Genomic DNA, 9,423 nt, shown 5'->3' on the forward strand with positions numbered 1-9,423 from the left:
CCGCTTCCAAATATAATTGACGTGGCTTTCCTGCCTTAATTCGGGGTATCCTTTTCCCACCACATAATCTTCCCTTTGTCCATGCTGATTCCTGTTTGGTTTGGCAGGGCCTGCTGCTGGCAGGCGCCCCCAGTGCTGAATGCTCCGCGCTCCACTGTGCTGGGCCTGCTGAAATAGCAGAAAGAGCTCCCTCTCCCCCGAATCAGGAGCCAAATGCCACACCGATTGTGCAACTTGTCTCTGGTTACCAGGAAAACGTAAAGAAATGCCAATGAAGCAAAAAGGTCGACTAAATCCTTTCCAACACTTGAACAAAAAAGGTATTTTTAGGGCCCTAGATTTATGGAAGTCAATTCCTCTATTCCTCGCCAGACTTTCAAACCTCCTATTCTTTGCACTACATTATTTGAATAAACCATAAATACCCTTAGTTGCTCTAATAGCAGGTCCATATTGTGCAAGGCAGCCATGGTCTGAAGACCTTGTTGAATTTGAAAAGCAGAAGTTCCGTTCCTGGCACGTAAACTTGAATCAGGGCTATAGTTAAGAGTGCCAGTTGAGGTCTGCATTTTGACAGCTAGACAAGCAGGTCATTTATTCAAAAGGACTTTGAATCCATGCCCAGAGTTAAATGCAGTCCTTTGTAAAGCCCAGCAGGCTTGAAATAAAAACTTCTTAACTGACTTGATTAGTGTCCTGCATTTTAGGGGGCAGGAAAGTACTTATGATAAGTTGGAAATGGAGACAGGGTGGGAAAACCTGGGCCTGGAAGGATGGCTTCCTCCGGGGGTATCCCACCATCATATTTTCTAATTTGTGTCTTGAGGGAAACTTTATATTTTTTGCTGAAAATATTATCTCCTTGTGACAAAATCCCAAGTCTGGGAAGAGAACACAAAAGGAATGAGGAACATCCTGAGATCTATGATGCCTCCTGGATAAAACTTTAAAAACCCATAGGCATCAATCAATCCAATTTATTGAATAAATATGTACCAGGCGCTGTGTTTGGTTCTAAGAGGCTAAAATGACTAAGATACAGAACTAAAGTAGAACCATTAGGTTCCTAATGTCATAGTTCTTTCCACTATAAACAGCCCTCTTCTTCCAAGGGTCCCTGCCAGGGCCTCCCCTACCCTAAACAGTGCCTTGGTAAAAATTAGGAAAGTCGCCCTTTCCTTAAGACATGTGACTTTCCAACAGTGCCTTGTAAGAATTAGGCAAGTCCTTAAGACATTTGACTTTCCTTTGGCGGAAAATTGCAAAGAAAATGTGCACAAACCTACAACGTGAATAATGCCTTCCGATATGTGTATGCCTTTGTTTAGGGCATGACCTGACCTATCCGATCATCAGACATGGTGATCCACACTCAAGATGGGAAAGAAAGCCAGGGAGGGGCACAGCCTCCTGGAAGCCCCTACTCCCTGCCTCATCCACACCTTGTTGCAAAAACCACATCATCCTTCAAGACTTCTCTATGAAGGATCACTTCAGGGAGGCTGTTTTCTTTTTCCCCTGTCTGTCCGCCTTCTGGGAATATACCCATTCACCCTAACTATCAGACAGACCTGTACATGTCAACCCAATGTCTCACTGAAGCTCTCTCTCAAAGGGCTCCTTGGCCCCATGCGAATTTAGAATGGAGTAGACATCTGTTTAACGTGTTGCAGAAAATATCAGCAAATGGAAAACTCCTGTGGTGTGGACTGCTCAGAGTACACAAAAGACCCAGGACTGTTCTAACTTCACAGATGTCCTATCAAAGGTTCATCTAGCTCCCCACCCTCCCACCCCCCAACAAATAATTATGCAAGTAAAAATAGTTAAGAAGTCACCTAAAGGCTCATCTTCCAGTCATTTTTTCCTCTTTAGATCAGAAAGAACTCTTTTGAGCAACTTTAAAGTTCAAATTGCAGTATTAAGTTTGAGTTGGAATGGGTCCTCTCTCTTTTTCTCAGAACTATACTGAAATGAATGTGCTCTGCTAGATCCTGGCATGCACTGGAGATGGGGATTAGGTCAAAAATGAATAGGATGGTTCCTGCCTTCAAGCAGCCAAGAGGAATAAAAATACTTTGCATTTGTAGTTTCCAAATGGTTTTCACATATATTATATCACACCTACCACAGCTTTGAGAGGGAGACATTATTACATCTATTTTATAGGTTAAGTGAATAAGGCTCAGAAAGGGTGAGTCTAAGATTACACAGTAATGAGTTGAGACCTGAACTCTGCTCTAAATCTTATCTTTCCCCATGAGTACAGGCTGAAGCTATAGTCCACAGAGCAAAGTAGTGTGATAAGTGTCACTTTAGTAGTGCAGACAAAGTTGTGGGCACAGAATTAGAGGGAGAAGCTCTCCCTGAGAGTGCAGTAAGGTGGAGTGAGGAATGGGGAAATGGAAGGGAGAAGAGTTGGGGTTGAAACTGGTGAATCGCAGAGGGAGGGCAAATGGCAGCAGGAATGGCCTGGCTCAGCGATGCACCTAGAAAGGAGAAAGTCAGACCTTGGTGAATGTCCAGTGAATAACCAAGCACCATTGCTCTGAAAGCTTGTGGGCTGGTCTCGAGGCTTGCAGGCTGTCAAGCTCTTGAAGAAGTAAGACAATGAAGGTCCTGACAGGACAGGCTTTGAGCATAAAGTGATTTCAATGGAGATGGTGGATAAATGTTAATTTAGCAGCAGCAGGGTGAGAAAGGGATTATTAGACGGGATGGTAAAGGGCACAGAAGACCTTCCAGGTCCTCTTAGGGCCAAAAGTGTAGGTGTGGGGATCTCAACCCAGGCAGCAATAGTGGGAGCAAAAGGCAGGGGAGAAGCATGAAATTATAAGAAGCACATCTCAGCTCTGTTTTAGGGTGTTCAGAGGGGGACTTCTAAATGCACATGAACATAGTTGTATTCTTCTTCAGTGGAGAGATCCTAGCTTTCACATTCCTCTTTTGTGGAAGCCAATTATATTTTTTAAAATTAAAGCAGATTAAAGCAGAGCTGCTCTGGCTGAAGAGGAGCACTTGGATGGATGCCTGGTGCTCCAGCTTCCGGAGGTGGAGTCCTCAGCAACCGTCTCAGCTTGAAAATCAGAGATCCAATGCTCCAGCAAGAACCAAAGGCTACCTAAATGGACCGTATCTCTATGAATTCATTCTCCGTTGTGTGTACGTGTGTGTGTGTGTGTATGTGTGTGTGTGTGTGTGTGTGTGTGTGTGTGTGTGTTTCTTGGAAAATTGAAATTAGATTCTTTCCTACTGTCTGTGATTGATTGCAACCAAATATTGCTATGTAAAAGTTTTAGAATCTCAGGACCCAGAAAAGTATCTGGTCCCTTTGAGACTGATGTTGACCCTACTTGCATTTTCAGCCAGCCAGTGGGCAACAGGTGTTCACTGAGCGTGGATGCTGTGTCCATACTTCTGTATGTCAGGGGTGCTGTACTGACTGGCAAGGTCTTGGAGCTCAAGAAGCTTCTGTATTAGTGGGGGACACAGGCAACACATACATGTGAGCAAATAATAATTTTAGATATAATTGAGTGCCATGAAAAAAATAAAACAGGGTAATGTGATTGAGAGCCAAGGAGGAGGTGGTGGTTGACCTGTGAGAAGCTCCCAAATAGATCTACGAGATATACATTTCAAACAGCAAGGCCAACAATCACCAAGCCCTTGAGCCTGGTGCTCGTTCAGTCTGCTGGAGGGTCAAAGACAAGGCCATGGGGCTGAAGAGTGGTGAGTGAGTGCAAGAGGGAGGGAAAATAGGGTTCTCATTGGGCAGGCACCAATCACACACACAGGACCAACCAGTAAGATTTCATTCGAAATGTTTTCGGAAACTGTCAAGGGAATGAAAGAGGCCAGGGTTGACATGGTAGGGCTCACCCAGGCTGCCAGATGCACAGTGGACTTTAAAGGACAAGAATAGAAGGAAACAGGCCAATTAGGAGAGGGAGGATGATAACTTGAACAACAATTGCATCAATAAGAGAATAGGGTTAGAGATATATTCTGGAGGTAGAGTCAACAGAACTTACTAATAAATTTAAGTGGGATGTCAGGGAACAAAAGCAATCCACAGAAACCCCTGTGTTTTTGTCTGAAGCAATTTAGTGGGTGGTGGTGTCATTTACAGAGATGGGGGGACTTGAGGGTGGGAGTCGATTTGGCCTAGGGCAAGGTTTGGGGCTTATGGGCAGAAGCCATGGTTCTGCTTTGGCTCGTAAGTAGCAGAAGTACAAGAGGAGATGCTGAGTGTGGACAGCTGGTTGCTGATACTCAGGGGAAAACTGGGCTGGACATATGGAGTTTTAAACTTAAAGATCCATAAGCATTATCTCTGAGTGCTTACTATGTGCTTGGCACCACCGATTTACAAAAAAGTGTATTTTCCATTGTTGGAAAAGTACTTATCTGCTGAGAACTGGCTCCCAGAATAGCACGGAGCTAAGAAAGAACTGGGTTGTGCCTTGGGCTGGATAGTGAGATTAAACATTTCACCTGTTGCCGAAAAGAAACTTTCCAGGCTAACCATCTGGCATCCTCTGCAGCATGCCAGATCTTTGGCGCAAATCTCTCTTTAAAACAACAACACAATTAAGCTTCTGCAAAACATAGTGCTGTGCAAATCCAGTGTTAGAGATATCACCATGACATCCAGGTTCCTTTCCAACAGCATCGCTCTGCACCCAAACAAAGAAACCTTTCAGCGTGGCTTATGTTTAACCTCAGATGGAAATAACTATGTGGGAAAATAAATTACTCAAGGTCTGGAAGTACTATTTAGACTAATTAATACTAATTGTATATCTATAGTATCTCCAAGTGTTTAATTTCTTTGGAATAATGCTCGATGTTGCCAGTCCTTAAATGAATCAGCTTGATGTTGAGAATGCCATGCCATCATTATTTGTATCGTTTGTATTATGTTGTGTTGCATTACTTAACATTTGCTAGTTTTGTTGAGGAAGCTAGGCCAATCATATTAAAGACACGTTTCTTGACAGAATTAGATTTGCTTAAGAAAGAGAAAGACGGAGACAGGAAGACAGGAAGAGAGAGACAGAAAGGAAGAAGAAGGAGAAGAAGAACAAGAAGAACAAGGAGGAGAAGGAGGAGAAGGAGGAGGAGAGGAGAGGAGGAAGAAAGAAGGGGAGGGGAAAAGGGAGGTGAGGGGAGAGGGAGAAGGGAAAGGGGAGGAGAGGGAAAGGAGAGGAGAAAGGGAAGAAAGGAAGAAGGGAAGGGGAACAGGGAAGGGAAGGGAAGAGAAGGGAAAAAAATTAGGCAAGAAAGAAAGACCCTCTCTAGCAGCCTCACCTAAAGTGAGATCTCTAGGGACAGTATTGTGATGGTGGTTTTAGTAGTCAGCAAGGAAAGGATAATAGACAATAGAGAAATTCTGTTCTTCCCCATATTTTTCATTCTTCGAATGTGAATTTCAGAAATCTAGACTGGGAGAATTATCCATCTATCCATTTATCCATCCATCTATTCAGTCACCAAGGAGAAAATATTTTCAGCCATGGTGGAGACCAGGCATGGGAAAAGTGTGCTATCCCTGGCAAACACTGTCTTAGGCACTTGGGTATTTGTTCATTCTCTTTAAGTATTTATATTGTGCCTACCACAAGCCACACAGGGTTAGGCTCTGAAGACATACTTCTGAAAAAGATAAAGATATATATAGGCTCTGCCCTTAAATTTATGCTGTAGTAATTAAGTAATTACCTGGGCATTAATAAATCATAAAATACCTACCAGAAAAATATTATTTATTTTAATTGAATCAGAATCCATAACAAGAGGACATAGGTCTGAGAAAAAGGACAGGTCAGGAAAAGCTTCCTGGAGGAAATAATGTTTCTTTTGAGACCTGAGTGAAAAGTAAAATGGACCACACAAGGGGACTTGTGTACGAAGTAAGTGTCCCAAAGGAACTGTGAAGCCAGATGTGAGGATAGGGCACATCTGTCAATAGGTGGACCACCACCCAATGTTGTTAGTGCCATTAGCATGGTTCAAAATTGAACTATAAGCATTGAGTGCTTTTATTCTTAGTTTATCTTCTTTTTCCTGGGCTTTGTTTTATTTTGGTTTTACTTTTTAAAAATAATTTAAACTGCCTGGGGCTGAATCACAGTTTGATCACGTAGTTTGTGACCATCAGTGGACTCAATCATATTACAAGGCTGTTGTGATGACTAAATGAGATAATAGTGCCTGGCACCATGTACAGTGTATATTAGGCACTCATAGGCTGGTTCCCTCCTCGTGTAGGTAAGCAACTCATGCACGTAAATGGCAAAGCAAAGAGGTGATATCAGAGACTACTTAATAGTTGAAGAGGCATTTGACTTAGCCCTTATATTACTATCAAGGGCACAGAAACAGAATGTTATATACAGGGAACATTATACTTAGACTGTACCATAATAAATCCTTCTTGGATTTTGAATCCTTTTTACTTTCTTCTGTGCTGCCAGAGAAAATTATCTGCTTTGAAATGGCTCAAATAATTAAGGCCAGCTCACCCAAATCATCGTTGTTTTTCTTTAACCCAACTGATTAGTAACCTTAATTACATCTTCAAAGAGCCTTTGCCGTGTTGGATAACATAATCACAGTAGTAACAGCAGGTGGTTGAGATCATGGGGCCATCTTAGAATTCTATGGTCAGAAAATTTTTGAGTGTGCACTGAGGACCAAGCACTGGGGTAGGGGCTAGGCTTTACCTTGAAGAGTCTCCATGAAATTCCAGCTTTCACAAAGCTTATCACCTGGGAAGCCAGATAAAATGATGAATATGTAAACTTAAAATAAATTAGACTGGAATATGTTTTCTTGAGAAATTAAAGGATGGTGTTATGATAGAAACTTGGCACAGGTGGTCCTATTTTAGCTGGGGAAGACCTCTCTGAAATGGAGACATTGGAGTTGTGTTTTAAATGATATAAAGAACCATCCTCACAAAAAGTGAAGATGCAACAGCAAGGTTTCTAAGGCAAGAGAAAGCCTGACATATGTAAATGATGAATAGAAAAAGAATTACTGTTGCTGAAATGAACATTCTAGTTGTTAATCAAATGATAGGATACTTTAAAACGACTCTCACATAAAAGTATTAACTATCCATTGATGGATTTCATACTTGTTAGACTTTGCTTCATTATCATATCTCTGTAATAGCATGCTAGATCATCCTGAAAAATCTATCGATCAACTCTAACAACAAATAGTTATTGAGCAACTTTTTATATGCCAGGCATTGAATAAATCAACGAACAAAACAAATAAAATGTCACGTCCTCATGGAACTTGCATTTAAGTGGGAGTGAACCACAAAACAAAATTTAAAATGGGTAAAATATAAAGTATGTTAGACTGTGAAAAGTGCGAAGGAGAAAAAATAATGTGAGAAAAGACTTAATAAATTTCTTCTACCCATCCCTTCACTAATCCAAATGTATATACATCATTCATACATGCACCATGTATCTCACATTGATGGCTTGCTTACCATAAACCAGATATTGAGAATACAAATTAAATAAATTGTGAGACTTCCCCTTCTAGCTATGATATAGTTACTGCTGCCAGATTTGCTCTCTGGCATATAATAAAACTGGAGAGAAAAATATTGAATCTTTCCACCATTGAACGGCAGGAGAACTGAGGCAAAGAAATGTCAGATGAGCCCCATATTTGTCCCAGCTTCTTGCTGGGGCATGTTTTGAACTGCAGTGCAGGGAGATGGAGCCCAAGCAGTGCACAGTGCTTTTGCTGAGCTGAGAAAGCTAAGTTAAGAGTTCAAAACTGCAGAAGCATCTGGAACTCTCAGGGCAGGGTACTGGAAAGGTGGGTTCTGAGAAGAGCTGGGACTCTTAAGAATCTGTGCATGTGTGTTTTATAGATTCTTGGCCAAGGGATATACTATTCATTCAGAGGAAAAAATTCCATGAGTCCTTAAAGAAAGGGATTGCTTCAGGGCTGAAAAAATAGACCATGAAATATCAGAAGCCATGTAAAGTTGGACAGATTTCTGAACAGTCAGTATGACAAGCATCTCTGAGAATCTAGGGCATTTAGTTTAGACCCCAAAAGCACCACAACCTGTAAACAAAGACCACACCTCAGATAAGGGCCATACCTTAGGACTAAAGACAAAACTATACTTAAACAGCCCTAACAAAGAACCAAACTGAGCTTGACAGAACAGAGAAGATTCCAAGTAGTTTACTTAATTGCCAGACAAAATAATACTCTCTTTAATAAAAGACACTGCAAACTAGACAGGCTCTGTTCTCTAGTATACTATAAAGCTGGAGAGAAAATATGCATTTTTCCATCATTGAACAGCAGGGAAAATTGAGATAAGGAACATGTTTGAGCCCCATGTTTGTCATAGCTTCTTAAGTAATATAATTGATTTTACTTTTAATAAACATAATTTTAAATTAGTTGTACTTTTTTTGATAAGTTAAGACTATATTATTGTAATTCTTAGAACATCCACTAAAAAGACAGCTAGCTGAAAGTATAGGTGTAGATAAAAAGCCAATAGAGAATTTTAAAAGAATACTAAAAATATTTGATTTTACAAAAAAAGGTAGTGTAAAAAGGGTAGGAAAGAGGGTAAGAAGAGTAAAAAACAAACAAAATAAATGGAACAAATGTAAAACTAATCAATAAGAGAATAAATTTGAGCCCAACCATGTCAATAATAATATTAGATGTAAATACATTAGAGGCTGGGTGCCATGGCTCACGCCTATAATCCCAGCACTTTGGGAGACTGAGGTGGGCCAATCAGCTCAGCTCAGGAATTTGAGACCAGCCTGGCCAACATGGTGAAACCTCGTCTCTACTAAAAGTACAAAAATTAGCTGGGTGTGGTGGTGAGCACCTCAGCTACTCAAGGGGCTGAGGTGGGAAAATCTCTTGGACCAGGGAAGCAGTGGTTGCAGTGAACTGAGATTGTGCCACTAACACTCCAGCCTGGGCAACAAGAGTGAAACTCTGTCTCAAAAAAAAAAAAAAAAAGAGTGTGTGGTTATGTTCTTCATCAAATCCATGATCATAATTGGAGATTTTAACATCCCTATTTCTGTTATTTATACAACTAATAGACACAAACACAAATAGGAATATAGCAAATTTGAAAAATGCTATCAACTCACAAGAACTAATTGACATTCAAAGAGCAGTTTACCCAACAAGGCAGAATATGCATTCTTTTAAAGTGCATGCTGCATTCACCAAGATAAACCTTGTCTTAACATATTTCACACATTTAAAATCTTAGAGTAAGATTAAATTAAAAATAAATAGGCCAGGTGCAGTGGCTCACGCCTGTAATCCCAGCACTTTGGGAGGCCAAGGTGGGTGGATCACGATGTCAAGAGATTGAGACCATCCTGGTCAACATGG

The 9,423-nt window shown here is 40.9% G+C and overlaps 1 long non-coding RNA gene across 1 annotated transcript in view; it reads left to right on the forward strand.

The window, feature by feature from the left end:
* Positions 1-4,364: 4,364 nt before the first annotated feature.
* Positions 4,365-9,423, forward strand: part of LOC119472605 — a 14,197-nt gene continuing 9,138 nt past the window's right edge. Inside the window, exon 1 of the long non-coding RNA XR_005201753.1 lies at positions 4,365-4,764. This is a non-coding gene — a long non-coding RNA (uncharacterized LOC119472605). The remainder of the gene's footprint in view (positions 4,765-9,423) is intronic.

Source organism: Cebus imitator, unplaced genomic scaffold (genome assembly GCF_001604975.1).
Source record: "Cebus imitator isolate Cc_AM_T3 unplaced genomic scaffold, Cebus_imitator-1.0 Scaffold108, whole genome shotgun sequence".
Classification (NCBI taxonomy): Eukaryota; Metazoa; Chordata; class Mammalia; order Primates; family Cebidae; genus Cebus; species Cebus imitator.